At 43.8% G+C, this 14,810-nt stretch overlaps 1 protein-coding gene and 1 long non-coding RNA gene across 5 annotated transcripts in view; both read left to right on the top strand.

Annotated features, from left to right (window-relative positions):
- The window catches only part of Eps8 (EGFR pathway substrate 8, signaling adaptor), a 180,711-nt gene that overhangs the window by 74,495 nt on the left and 91,406 nt on the right, over window positions 1-14,810 (top strand). For 2 of the 4 annotated variants that reach the window (XM_050135196.1, XM_050135195.1), the window contains one exon: window positions 7,453-7,507. The exons of the other annotated variants lie outside the window; for them this stretch is intronic. The gene's annotated coding sequence lies outside the window, so the exon portion shown is untranslated. The remainder of the gene's footprint in view (window positions 1-7,452; window positions 7,508-14,810) is intronic. 4 annotated transcript variants of the gene reach the window in all.
- LOC126497291 (uncharacterized) overlaps window positions 1-14,810 on the top strand; it is a 421,870-nt gene that overhangs the window by 51,881 nt on the left and 355,179 nt on the right. The gene's annotated exons all lie outside the window — the stretch shown is intronic.

A 14,810-nucleotide genomic window follows, 5' to 3' on the forward strand; every position in this document is an offset into this window, starting at 1 on the left:
ACTGTGCAGCTAATGTAACACCTTTCTGACTGGATGAGCATTGAGGTAAAAATACCGCAGCTTTGCTAATCTGTGTAGAAGCTTTCGCTCCCCAGAATCTGGTCAGGGCCTCAGAGCACTTCGATTTTGATGGGCCAGAGTCGGAACATCTATCATTGTTTAAACACCTTTAGCATTTTGCTGAAAGGATGCATTTAAAGTGATCGTGTTAAACATGTGATTTAACATGGGGAGATCTGTGGTTCTTTTGATGTGCATTCCCTGAGCCAGCTGCGGGGACACGGCCATCCTCTGTGTCCAGTGAGCTGAGGAACATGAAAGGAAATGGGCAGGGAAACTGTGATACTGTGTCCCCGAAGCTTTCATTTTCCTCCTCTCTCAGAAGTCCTTTGTATGCGGCCTGTTTCATCAGAGGCTGTTTAAAGGGAAATTCTCAGCTGAAATGGGAGGGTCTGTGAAAAGGGTTATTTGACCATTTCTGAGGTGAATTTATACATATCCTCCTTATGCGTTTTCCTCCTTCACCCTTTGGCTTTCAGAGGATTTGGTTATTTCGTTTTTTTTTTCCCTTGCAAAACTACAGTTTGTTGAGAAGAGTGAAATTGCCAACTATTATTGCATTTATCACAAAATCTAATGTAGCAGATTTTCTCTTTTCAAAATTGAATTGAGAAAACATCTTAGAGTGTTAGCACTCAGTAAGGCTTACCAACCAGTATCGTATTGCAGGAGAGGAGTGGGAGCTTGTAGAGGGCATCCCCGTTTCCCCAAGGCTGCAGAACGCTGACATAAGTGTGGCCTTGCTGGTGCTGAGCCTCTACTTTCTGACCTGCTGTAGCCACCGTGCAGGTGGGAGCAAGGTTTCTCCTTCATTTTCACCACTTAAAGAGTTGTTGAGTTCGGTTGAAATTGCTCCACGAGGTCTCTTAGCTTGTTGGGCATGTACTGTGACTCTAAGGTTGAAGGTGGGTTTGAAGTCCTCAACTAACTTTAGTTTCCCTGCAGAGGCGAAATTACCATCGTGTTCACTTACGTACGGTCATGTGACTTTGCAGTTCAACTTCTTCAGTGTCTTTGTAACTTATCAGTCTCATGCTTTCTGTAGACAAAGATTTAATTATGATTTCACTCTTCTGAATAATGTGTGGATTGCTGAATTACAGTTTTCCTCCAGGAGTCTATATATTAATGTATGTAAATATAACCAGAAACCTTTAATTCAGGTTCTCCAATTAAACACTAACTCCAAAGCCATTGTGACTTGTCTATTCTTTTTATATGAACATCTTGGTTCTTCTTATTTATATACCATATGTGTTTGTCCTTTTTCATGTCTGTAGTATATTCCTACCTAGAGATGATTCTCTTCTATTGTAACTTGCATTGGGTATCCATTTATCTTCAGATAAGTGGCATTTGATTTATTGGTCAGCTACCTAAGGTGAATTAGGTCGTTTGGGTGACATTGAAAGCTGGCAAGTATATGGTGAGACTTTCTCCTGGAAACCTCTTTATTCTCTCATTTTATTAGTGCCTCAGTTTCTTAGTGCTATCCAAAGAGGTTTTAATGTGGGATGAGAATTAGAAATTTGTTTTCTTAACTCTGCTTTATTCTCTATGTGTGCATGCGTGTGTGCATGTGTGTGGAGGCTTGTGCATCATGGCATGCGAATGCCACTCAGGGCATCCTCAGGAGTCAGTTTTCTTTCTACCATGTAAATTGTGGGGATTCAAACTAAGGCGGTCAGACTGGGCAGCCAGCACTCCCCTCGCCCTCCCCCCCCAACACCACAGGCTCCTAAGGTTAGAGAAGACACAGCAGCTAGTGAATGTGAGGGAAGAGGTAGTGAGAGACAGTGGTTAACTCGAACCAGACCCCCAGGAGGGAAAAGGGGGGCTGTGCTTGTCCTGCTGACAGGCAGTGTGTAGCCATTGTCCAGCCATTCTGCTGGGCTGTCTTTTTTTTTTTTAATTTTTATGAATTCTAAGGTTTATTTTTTTTTCTTTAAAAGGACTTGTTACATTAAGTTAAATTGCATTGAATTAAATGTGAACTAGGTAACAGAAAACATTCGGGACAGCTGTGAAACTCCCTGGTGTAGCTGTTCTCTGATTACTTCAAAAGTGTCTCTATGCTCTTGATTCATTTAGAAAAAGAACCTGTAAATACTAAGGTATACCATACTTTTGGTTTATGGAAGAAAGATGATGTAGAGGAATGTTTACACCATTTAAAACAATGTTTCCCAGTTGACGATAAAATTGTGGCAGGCCACTGTTGCATCTGTGAGCTCTCCTTCCACCTAAATCATTACTACAGCCTGCAGGGCTCACAGTGGGAAGCAGGTTGGTGATCTCCCCTCCCCACCAGCCGGCACCACTCCTGCCACTGTGAAAGCTGGTCACCAGGACGGGCGCTCCCTTGTCAGGACCGGCGTGGTACCTCCATGTCCTTGACCAAAATGTGTGCTGTCTGCAGTAATTGGGTCTTACCAGGGCATGCTGGCGGGCAACCGAGAGCGGTGAGAGTAGAATGTATTGCTTTGAGGATGTGCCTGGGGCATCCTCACTAGCAGCTTGTGGGGAGGTTTCCTAAATACCTGGTCCTGGATTTTTCATTTGAGCCTATGTCTTTTTGAAGTATCATCATTCCTTAAATTCTCTTTCCTTTTTATTGTTTTTATTGAGCTATATATTTTTCTTCACTCTCCTCCCTTCCTTCCCCCTCCCTTTCTACCCTCTCCCATGGTCCCCATGCTCCCAATTTACTTAGGAGATCTTGTCTTTTTCTACTTCCCATGTAGATTAGCTCCATGTATGTCTCTCTTAGGGTCCTCATTGTTGTCTAGGTTCTCTGGGATTGTGAATTGTAGGCTGGTTTTTCTTTGCTTTATGTCTAAAAGTCACTTATAAGTGAGTACATATGCTATCTGTCTTTCTGTGTGTTTACATTCCCACCAACAATGCAGAAGTATTCCTTTTACCCCACATCCTCTCCAGCATAAGTTGTCATCAGGGTTTTTGATCTTGGCCATTCTTACAGGTATAAGATGGAATCTCAGAGTTGTTTTGCTTTGCATTTCTCTGATGGCTAAGGATGATGGGCATTTCCTTAAGTGTCTTTCAGTCATTTTAGATTTCTCTGTTGAGAGTTCTCTGGTTAGAGCTGTACTCCATTTTTTTTATTGGATTATGTGTTCTTTTGATGACCAGTTTCTTGAGTTCTTTGTATATTTTGGAGATCAGACCTCTGTCTCATGTGGAGTTGGTGAAGATCTTTTCCCATTCTGTAGGCTGCCGTTTTGTCTTGTTGACCATGTCCCTTGCTTTACAGAAGCTTTTCAGTTCAGGAGGTCCCATTTATTGTTTCTCTCAGTGACTGTGCTGCTGGGATTATATTTAGAAAGTGGTCTCCTGTGCTAATGCGTTCAAGTGTATTTCTCACTTTCTCTTATCTGAGGTTCAGTGTGGCTGGCTTTATGTTGAGGTCTTTGATCCATTTGGACTTGAGTTTTGTGCATGGTGATAGATATGGGTCTTTTTTCATTCTTCTACATGTTGATATCCAGTTATGTCTGCTTGATTGTCTTAACATCACTTGTAACTGGCCTCCAGTCATTTTGATGTGATGGTTTCAGTTGCTGTGTCATACAGTAGTCATCTGTGTGCCTCTACAATACAGTTGCAGAGGAGGAGGTAGGCATGGTTACCAGTAAAGGTATGTGTATTCAGCTTCCAATACTTTCTAGATGGAAAAGAAACCTTCAGTAACCAAACCTGTGACATTCCCAAGTAAGTAATATTGCATATGATGTCTTTCGGTAAGCAGTCTTGTTTATAAGAAAGATAAGGGAGTCAAGAAATACCGTGAGCTTTGTTTGTTTGCCTTTGTTAGCCTTCTGAGTACACAAAGGTGTGGTTACCAATGGTCTCTGCCTCTGTGTTTTATTAGTATTCATGACAAGGACAGCTATATACCACTGTCATCCGCCATCACTAAAACATCACTCACTACTTCCTGCTGACTCAGAGGCAGAAAGTGGACCAGCGTTTTATCACTTTAACGCCAGTGGGTTGATTCTAAGTCATTATTAAAAATCTGCCTATTTAGAGTTGAAAACATGTCTTTAAATATTATTTTTATGTGTATTTTTCTGAATGTCTTTGTAGATGTGTTTGTGGGTAAGGTCCTGTGAAGACGAGAAGAAGGTGCTGGGTTCAGCTGCCTGATGTGGGTTCTGGGCACTGTACTCAGGTCCTCTACAAGAGCAACACTCTTAACCTCTGAGCCAGTTAACTTGCAGTCCCGTTTCTGTTTGGCATTTGACAGACTGAAGGGCCGGTGAGACATTTTGAAAGTGACTGGTTGGAATTGGGGTAACATCTCAGATCTCCTTCCGATCTTAAGTGTGTTCATGCTCTAAGATGTTGGCTTGGGATGTTTTTGGTTCTGCTGAGCATCCCAAGTACACCGTTCATTTCGGAGGCCCTCTGTTACACTGCTTTTAAAATTGTTCTCACCAAAGAAACCATGTTAGTGCTTTCTGTTATTCTCCACATTACTTTCAAGACTCTAAAGGTTCTTTCTCTCTGCATGTGAGTTATTTGTCCTTACAGCCCTTCTGTTGTGGTTTGTGTTCCCCAGGACAGACTTTAAGATAGACGTGAATGTATGGGAAGTTTATCCAGAAGGGCCCTAGGGATCAATCCCGTGGAAAGGAAGGAAGGAAATGTTACCGGGGTGAGGGGGCAACTGGACTACTGTGTAGTGACAGTCAGATCTGATCCCACTGGACTACAAAGCCGGGATGGTTCTTTGCCACTGTCCACATTCAGGAGAAGAGACCATGCTTTCATATTCCATATGACAACCTCCCTCCATGGCTGACAAGCCGTCACTGGGAAGGGGAAGAGGACACGATGCTGGGTGAGGCGGCTACAAGCCAAGGCTGTTAGCTAAGAGCTGCAAGCTGTGTGCCTCCTGCAGGTGGTGTGCAGACAGCATGTAGCTTCGGGGGAATAAGTCCTTTCCTAAATAGGAACCTTAGAGGCTTCTCAGAATGGTGCAGCACACTGGCCTTGGGCTGAACCACAGATTCTGGGAATGAGGCAACGGAGAGCAGAGTGGACAAGAGCTGGGGGCTGGTGGAGGGAAAGCAGAGAAGGCAGCAGCTCGTCCACACAGCTCAACTGTGGCTTTGGTGGTTGTTTTGAAAGTTCTATGTGCAGAAATACAATTTTATGTCACACAAACCTGGTAAAACTCGGGGCTTTGTGTGCAAAATGTTCTGTTCTTTATGCAGACAAATTCTGTTCTGTAAATAAACTGACTTTTTCAGATTTTTGTACATCACTGTTTTCTATTCTTTATATTTTTTCTTCTCCCATATCTTTAGTAATTTATTCTTTTGTTGAATCTTCATATCACACAATCAGGTGAATATTAGTTTGCTGGGTATATCTGTCAGTGCTCAAGCACAGTGTACCACTTTTCTCATTTAAAAATGTTTATTTATTTTTATAAATTTTATGCTTATCTCCAGGGACTTTTGCTTTTTGACTGTTTTGGTTTGGGTTTTCTGCTCGTATATGCATGGTCATTTATGTCACTTTGAAATGGTTTTACACTTGATCTTCGGGGGACAGCCCAGGGATTCATTTGTCATTGACTCCATTTCTAGCATGGGGAATTTTAGCTTCCCATCTTTGTCATCTCATATAGATGAGGTTTACACTTCAAAACACTTATAGTATAGGTTGAATGTAGCATTTCTCTGTCTTCCCCACTTCTTAGAGACAAGCACTCATGAAACATGACAAAGACAGTGAGGAACCTTTGTTCTGTGTTCTCCCCATATTTTAGCTGTGAACACGGCACCTCAAAATAGGTCCTGTTCTATGGACTGTCTTAATCCCAACTTTACATTCCACATGCCATCTATATATTTTTATTTATTTGCTTACTATTTTTTATTTTCTGTGTATTTTGTATATGTGTAGGTGTGTGTGTGTGTGTGTGTGTGTGTAAGCCATAGGTCAACCTTGGGTGTTGTTCCTCAGTTGCTACTCACCATGCTTTCTGACGTGGACTCTATCACAGGTCTGGACCTGGGTAATCGGGCTAGGGTGGCTCCTAGGACCCCAAGGATGCAGCTGACTCACTTGTCCTATGCTGGCCTTAGAGGTGTATACGATCATAGTGGGCTTTAAGCAAACAAAAACGTTGACTTATTTGTCTTCATGTGTATAGTATAGTGTTTTACCTGCACAAATGCATGTATGTGTACCGCATGTATGCCTGGTGCCCTCGGAGGCCAAAAGAGGGTATTGGATCACATGGAACTGGGGTTACAAATGATTATGAGATACCGTGTGGGTGCTGGGAACCACACTTGGTTCCTCTGCAAGAACAGCCAGTGCTCTTAACTTCTGAGCCATCCATCTAGCTCCTGTCTGACTTCTACAAAGTAGATTCTGGGGGTTCAACTAAAGTCCTCGTGCTTGCCCAGCAAGGACTTACTGGTTTTGCCATCTCACCAGCCTGTAGGGCACCAGGGCCTCTATGTGCAGTAGAGCAGGCTGTGCACCGTTTGGATGGAAAATAAGGCCAGAAATCTTGTATTGTTTTACTTATTTGAGTAAGTGTTTCAGGAGACGTGTTACCGATTTGAATGCAGACTTGAGTGTTCTTATATGGCCTGACTGTGGCTCCCCACAGCCACAGCTGACAGTGTTTGCTCTGGGTGTACCACTTTGGCCACTAGATCTAGCCTGGACATGGCATTAGATGATTTTCTCTGTCATAAGGAAAGATTGTGTTTTTAGATACGCACATACGAATGTGACTTTGTGCTTGTGAGCGCAGTGCCCTAGGAGCCCAGAAGAGGGTGTCACTTGCCCTGGAGGTCCAGGTGACTGTGAGCCATAGGATTTTGATGGTGGGAACTCAATCCAGGTCTTCTACAAGAGCAGCAAGTGCCCTTACCCATTTAGTCAAATCTCCAACTGCCCTGTACACATTTTTGTTATGTTTGCGTTTATTTTCCCATGGTTCTGGTGCGAAGCCCTTTTCATTAGCTCACCTTGCCACCATGCTGCCCCTGGGTTACTCAGTAACCCTCAGTTCCTTAGACTCTGTCTCTGCAGTAGGGAAGTGTCCATAGTAACTACGTCTAGCTTTAGTGCAGCACGCAGAGTGAGTTCTTGATCAATGCTTCCCATTGTTGCTTGCCGTTTTGTTAGTCTCCACACCTTGGGCAAGCGCTCTATATTCTTCTTCGTAGCTGTTTCCTTATTAAGAAGAGGAGGAAGTCTTCGTTAAGACTTGGGAGAGTCCAAAGGAGAAACTCTGTTGAGTATAGAGGAATACCGAAACCGAGGCAGAGTCCCGCCCTCTCTGTGCCTGAACCAAAGGTCACTTGACATAGCCCTGAATGAGCGATGCTCTTTCAGCTGCTGCCTTGAAGATCGCTTGGAGGAGGTTTGCCTGGACAGTTCAGCAGAGAGGGTAAGTTGGAGTTTGTGAATATTTTCTTTGCTAAGGATATGTTTCAAAGGCATACCTTTTACAGAAGATGTTTGTAGACTCTGAAAGGTAGGTAGTAGATTTTTTTTGTTTTTGTTTTTGTTTTTTGTTAATAGGCCCTCTGAGAGGTTTTTTAATTTTTTTATTTTTTAAAGTCACTTTGACATTCCTATGGGCTTCTAAACCTGGTAAAATCTTGGGGGTACCTTGCTGTCCACATTATCTTGCTCTTTCCCTCCCTGTCTCATCGCTTACAGGCTTGTGGGTTTAGAGGCCTTTCTCATGAGTCGTGGAGTTCAGGAGGGTAATCTCCCTGTTCACCTCAGAGCTAAGAAGAGATCCGATGACTGTTAGGTTGGGAACCTTGAGACAGAAAGTAAATCTTATGTGCAAAACACCTTGATTATCCTGTAAATATTAACTGATTTGAATTGTTTGTACAGTGTTAGTTGTACTATGAAAATTTGCTTATTACTCAAATTTAACCTTCATAGGTTGTTGTTGGCTCTGAGCCCACAGACTGAACACGGCCAGATTTCTATACAAACATTTTCCTTGGGACTGAAACTGTAGCTGGATATGTGTATTTGGAATTTTTGTTTTTTAAATTCGTTGATATTAATGGAGCTTGCAAATGTTTAAATAGTCAATTAGTGGAAGCTTTAAAAGAAGAGCTGTTTTTAAACTATCAAAGCTTATAATTTTGGTATTTTGGTATTGCATTTGAGTTTAGTGACAAGAAGGATTGTCACTGTGTAGAGGCCTCTGTGTGCTTTTTACTTTTGAGGTTCTATTGGCTTGTCACACTTCATCTGATTGGAGGAAAACCTTTTCTTCTTGCCCTATTCCCAGAAGTTAAATACAAAGCTAGGATTGATCCTATGTGAAAACAGTGTTTACAGGTTACTCAAGGTCTTTTGCATGTAAGATTCGCTTTAGGTCTGTAGGCTCCCAACTATTAATAGTCCTTGGATCCCTTCTTGGCTTTGAGGTGGACAAGGCGATTACACGCCCAGCTGCTAACAAGAGAGCAGTGTAACTGAGTGTTCCTGACAGAGGGCAAAAGTCAGTGTCTACCTGAGTGACTCTGGTGGAGTGGGAAGTCACATTCTCACTTTAAACCATGGTGTGTGTGCGTGTGTGTGTGTGTGTGTGTGTGTGTGTGTGTGTGGTGTTGTATGTACATAGTGAGCCCCTGCATGTGCAGTTATAGGTACAAACAGAGGCCAGAGATTCCTGTAGATGTCTCTCACTGGAGTGTTCTGGTTCTCTTAGATTGGCTGACCAGTCTACTCTGGGGATCTGTCTGTCTGTCTGCCTTTAAAGACCACAGGTGCATGCTGCCACCTCTGGCTTTTCACGTGGATGTTACGTGTTGAACTCAGGCCTTCATGCCTGTCTGTCACACTTTTTTACTCATCGAGTGAAGCCCCCAGTCCCTAAGGGTTGTTCTTTTGAACAGCATTCTCGCATGTGTTGATTCTCCTGTAAAGGGTCTGTCATTTATTTGCCATAAATACAGTAGACATTCCAGTCTTTGCTCACGTGACCTTGCAGTAATGCACACCGCTGTTCAGAGCAGAAAGAGGGTGAGGCTCCTAGGGATGTTTATGATCTGATTTGTTTTTATCTTGGTTATAAACTTTTGTCCAAATTCTAAGGCAGATGTCAGTGGCATGTGGACTTTAAACTCCCTGTACATTCTGAGAAAGGAATGTAAAACATTTTGTTCTTTGACCCAGCCCTTCTCCTCCTTGTAGGAGGACACGTGTGTATAGCTTGTGCCTGAGTTTGTTTAAAAGAAGTTTCTGTTTTTCAGCAACTCAATATGGGCACTGTTTTTCTCAATTTAACTTAAGTAAACTGTGTATTGGAGGAAATGACCAGATACATGGATATCTGTTGAGTCTCATTTCTAGTTTAGCAATTCTAAACTGAAGTCTGTAGAGACGTGCCTGTTAGGTCACAGTCACTTTGTCGCTTGTCCGTTGAGGTCAGTATGAAGCGTGTGTGTGTGTGTGTGTGTGTGTGTGTGTGTGTGTGTGCGTGTGCGTGTGCCGCTGTCCGGTGCTATCCATCTTGATTTTTCTGAGACGGGATCTCTCGCTGGCCTGGGATGAACAGATTTGGCAAGGCTGGCTGGGCAGTGATCTCCGGAGAGGATGGCTGGGCACTGTTGTGTTGCCATCACAGGTCCATACTCAGCTCTTGAGCATACAGCTGGGAGCTGAACACAGGTCATGCATTGATGACAAGCGTTTGACTCACCAAGTCTTTGTCATAAACTCCTGTAATTTCTAATTTAAATGACTAAAAAGTTTCAACATCTTTTTTTTTTATGATTTGTTTGTTCTGTTTTTTGAGATAGGGTTTCTCTGTGTAGTAGCCCCAGCTGTCCTAGCACTCTCTTTGTAGACCGGGCTGGCCTCGAACTCAGAGACCTGCCTGCCTTTGCCTCCCAAGTGCTAGGATTAAAGGCGTGGACCACCATTTACCAGCTTAAAATCTTACTGTGTCTTCATGTGGGTTTGTCGTATGGCTGCAGTGCCTGCAGAGACCAGGAGAAATGAGACTAAACAGATTGTCCATGTATTTGGCCACTTCTCTAATACACAGTGGGCGTTGGGTGCCCTGGAATTAGACTTACAGGGAGTTGTGAGTTGTTGGTTGTGGGTGTTGACAACCAAGCCTTGGTCCTCTGTAGTAGTATGTGGTGTTGATTACTGAGCCATCTTTCCAGATCTTCGTTCCCGTAATGCCACACCCACCCCATGTTTTAGAGTTTAGTTTTACATATAAGGGGTGTGTGTGTGTGTGTGTGTGTGTGTGTGTGAGAGAGAGAGAGAGAGAGAGAGAGAGAGAGAGAGAGGCCTTTGAGCTGTATGCATATAGAATCTCATGCTCAGAATAGGTTAACTGGATTTAGAAATTTGATTATACATAACTCAGTTTTAATTGCAATATTCTAAACCATCAGAATGATTTGTAAGCTAATTTTATTCTGTAATTAGCAATATTAGATTGACAGAATGGCATGTGAGTTTTTTACGTTTGCTTTCTAGCGCATGTCAGCATTGGTCTATGAAGGCTTTGGTTTAAGAACATGGCTGTACATTTTCTTTTTATATTGAATTTTTTTCTTTTTTTATTGTTTTTAATTGAGGTATATATTTTTCCCACTCCCCTTCCTTCCTCCCTTCTTTTTGTTCTCACCCTTCTCCCTTCCTCCCATCACTCCCAATCCTCTGGAGCTGTGGATTGTAGTGTGGTTATCCTCTGCTTTGCTTTATATCACCTATCTACTTACGAGTGAGTACATACCATGTTTGTCTTTCTGGGTCTGGGTTATCTCACTCACGATGGTTTTTTCTAGGTCTATCCATTTGACTTCAAATTTCATGATATCATTGTTTTTTACAGCTGATTAGTTCTCCATTGTGCAGATTTACCACATTTTCTTTGTCTATTCCTCAGCCGAGGGGCATCTAGGTTGTTTCCAGATTCTGGCTGTTACGAATAATGCTGCTGTGAACACTGTTGAGCAGGCCTCCTTGTGGTATGAATGTGCATCTTTAGGGTAGATGCCCAAGAGTAGTATCACTGGGTCTTGAGGTAGATTGATTCCTCATTTTCTGGGAAACCTCCATACTGATTCTAAAGCAGCGGTACAAGTTTGCACTCCTACCAGCAGTGGAGGAGTGTTCCCCTGACTCCACATTCTCTCCAGCATAACCTGTCCTCAGTATTTCTAGTCTTAGTTATTCTGACCATTTTCTTAATTATTAAAAGTACATTGTGGGGTGCTGGGAAGATGGCTCAGTTAGTAAAGTGCTTGCCTAATGAGCATGAGGATTTGAGTTTGGATTCCCAGAACCCACATTCGAGACTGGCCATGGCAACACAAGCCCATAATCCTGGCAGTACAAGATGGGAGGCAGACACAAGAGGATCTTGGGAGCTAGCCTGGCTACCTAGTGACATTACAGGCCAGTCGGGGAACCTGTCTCAAACACAAGGTAGAGGGCATGAGGATCACTGAGACTGTTCTTTAGCCTCCATGTGTGTATGTATACACACACTCATACCCACATGTATGTAGACATACATGAACACAAACAACATAAATACATTGTGTCAGATATTTAGATGTAATTCATAATAATATTAAATTTGCTAAGATTGTATATAAATCTACAATTTTCAAGTCCCTGCTTATGACTGTCATATTCATTACTTTCTGCCTTTTTTTTTTAAAGCTTTCCACAATATGCAGATAATTGCCGTGTAGTTCACAGTTCCCTATGATCTGTCAGGCTAAACGGCATAGTCTGCATTGGATAGAGCAGCACTCATCAGTGTTGAACAGGAAGCCCGGGCCTGGGGTTGGAAAGCTCTCCTGCCGCTCTGTCTTGGCATTCCCAAGACTCAGAACGAATCCTCTTCACTAACTCAGGGCCGAGATTCCCGGACTCCAGCCCTGCTTCCTTCTCCCCACTTTCAGCTCATCCCCCACTTCCTTCTCCCAATTTTCAGGTCATCCCCCCGCCAGGTAGAAAGCTGCTGTGGCCTTGTCTTTCCCCCTGTGTAAAGATCATGGACTGTGTGGCTCTCTGTCATGTGTGGTCACCTGTTGTACTTGCTTGGCCTTTATCCTATCCTCCACCTCCTGCCTCCTTTTTCTTATTCAGCATCTCTCATTTGTAACCAAAGTCCAGCTCTTTCTCAATGTCTGCTGCCCACCATTGTTGGGTTTCTCTTGGTCCTGTTTCCGTCGACTGAGTCTAACGCTTTCTGCCTCTGCGTTTGCTCCCCGTGTCCTATGTTGTGTTCATTTTCCTGTGCTCTCTGATATTTTGCTCCTCCCGTGTTAACTGACTTTAAACAGCAACATCATCTCACTCTTGGTTACTCTGATGGGTTGTAGGTGGTTTGGTCTGATTTCTCCCGTGTTGCCTTGCGTGGAATTTTTCACCCATGAGCCACTGAATAGCACACACTTTGCCCTCCGCTGGAGTTTGAGGACTCATCTAAAGAAACGCAGAGTGACTTTCTGAGTTATGGCTGAAGCCACCAAAACTGCGGTTGAGAATGGCTTCAGATCTTGCTGTGTGGTGCCTCGGGTCTCTTTCTAGATACAGGCCAGGCAGAGAGGAATTGGGAAGTCACCCAGGCTGTGGAAGCCCTGACCACAGCTCTGACTCACAGGCCATTTCCATGAATTCATAGTGGAAAGAAATAGGGTTAGGCTAGAGTGCTGGTTTGGGGAAAGAGACTGACATCGTGGATGTAGTACCTGCCTTGTTGCTTGACAAAATGTCAGAGAGACAGTTAAGGAAGAAACGGGGACTTCGTTTCGGCTCATAGTTCGAGGACACAGTGCATCTCGACTAGGAAAGAGTGCCGTGAGGGGAGAGGCCCTGGCTGTGGCAGCAAGGCCCAAGGTCCATCACTCATAAAAGACAGGGTTGGCCCTGAATCAGGTGTCGCCCGAGCTGAGGTATCCATGGGCCCTGAGAGTGCCGTGTGGGTTGTACATTAACAATCACGCCTACATTATCACATCCTGTGCCCTCGGTGGCATTGCTGATCTCATCAGGCAGGGCAAGAACTGAGACTGATCCTGACACCCAATCTTGAGCTTCCCCAGGGGCTTCTGTGTCAAAGGACAGGACATACTATGGCAGAGTTGGGATGGGTCAGTGAGTGAAGCTGCAGATGGGAAGAAGTGGTTGTGTTGGAATGGACATGGGAGGCGGTGGTGGGCAAATGTTATCTCAGAGTGAGAGTGAGAGGCTGCTGGAGAAGGGCCTCCTGTCTAGCCAGGAGCTGCTGTCAGTGTGAGACTCTGGACAGGGGACCAGAGGCCACCAGCGTGAACTGTGCTGTACATCTGGAAGAGTATTAGGCTACGAAAATCAGAGGGAAGAGCGAGAGGTGTGGACGCCATGGGCAGAGCCATCTGAGAGTTTTATATACAGCGATGTGTCATACACGCAGTGATGGCCCCAGAAGATTATGATGGGGCTGAAAGTTCCTGTCATCTGGTCCCGGTGGTGACAGTGGTGTGAGCAAGCCTGCTGCCCTGACAATTATCATAAAAGTAAAACACAGCCAGGTGTGGTGTTCTGTTCCCATAGCTCTAACAGTGATGATGCTGATGCGGGAGGGCTGCCCAAGATTGAATCCAGCCTGGGCTCAATAGCAAGATTCTGTCACTAAAAATATCAAATCCCAAATCGACAGTACAGTGCAGCTGATCGTATACAAAGCTGCTTGCTATCAAATGATTTAACTGCTGTCTGTATCTCTGTATTAAGCCTTTCACAGCCCCGTGGAAGGCACACCTTCTCGCTGTGTTTGTATAAGAAGGGTTGATGGAAAGGCAGCCTCAGGTGGGTCCTCATGGGGACAGACAGTCCCATGCCTGTTGCTGTCTGTCAATACATTTAAGGGGACAAAACATAAGGGACAAAGAGGGTGATATGGGTACTTTGACCCTCCCCTACCACCAGTGTGTTTAGTAAGAGACATTCAAAAAGCAGAAACAAGAACATGGGCAAAGCTTATAGGATAGGGATGCAGAGGAACATTTTTATAAAGCTGTATAGTGTGTTTTAGGGTAAATGTTACTACAAAAGACTCAGAAATTTAAAAAAACTAAAAGGCTTATGAAATAAAATGTTAAAAAGTTATAATGACTAAGGTTAATTTATTATTGAAGAAGGCATTTAAAAAAATAATGGTGGGAGAGGAGAGATGGTTCAGAAGTAAGAGTTCTCTTTCTCCACCATGTAGCTTCTGGTGATTTAACGTGGGTCTCAGGCTTGGAGGTAAGCACCTTTACCACTGAGCCATCTCTCTGGCCCATGATTGTACGCTTCAGCACCGGCGGTATCTTTATTTTTCTAGGTAGTGAGTTGTCTCACAGGGCTTCACATATAGAGAAGTGTGTAGTCAGTGTTTCTTCAAGCTGTGCAGCACTCAGCAGGGTGTGGACTGAAATGAAGCAACGATAGAACAGAACTGGTGGGTATTCGTGAACTTAAAGCAGAGGGGAACAAGCAGCCGGTGCCCGTTTTCCTTCTGCAAGCCAAGAATGTCTTTTATTTTGTTGGGTGAGGCTGGGGGATCGATGCACAGGATCCAGGCTGGCCGCAAACTTACTGTGTAGCTGAGGATAACTCCTAATCCTCCTGCCTCTACTTCCCAAAGGCTGAGAGTATCGGTATGCGCCACTACTCCCGGATGTATTTTTCTTTTAAATTTTTGTTTTACATTTTAAGTA

This window comes from Alexandromys fortis, unplaced genomic scaffold, assembly GCF_014885135.2.
Source record: "Alexandromys fortis isolate MF-2015 unplaced genomic scaffold, M_Fortis_MF-2015_v1.1 scaffold_21, whole genome shotgun sequence".
In the NCBI taxonomy this organism is placed as follows: Eukaryota; Metazoa; Chordata; class Mammalia; order Rodentia; family Cricetidae; genus Alexandromys; species Alexandromys fortis.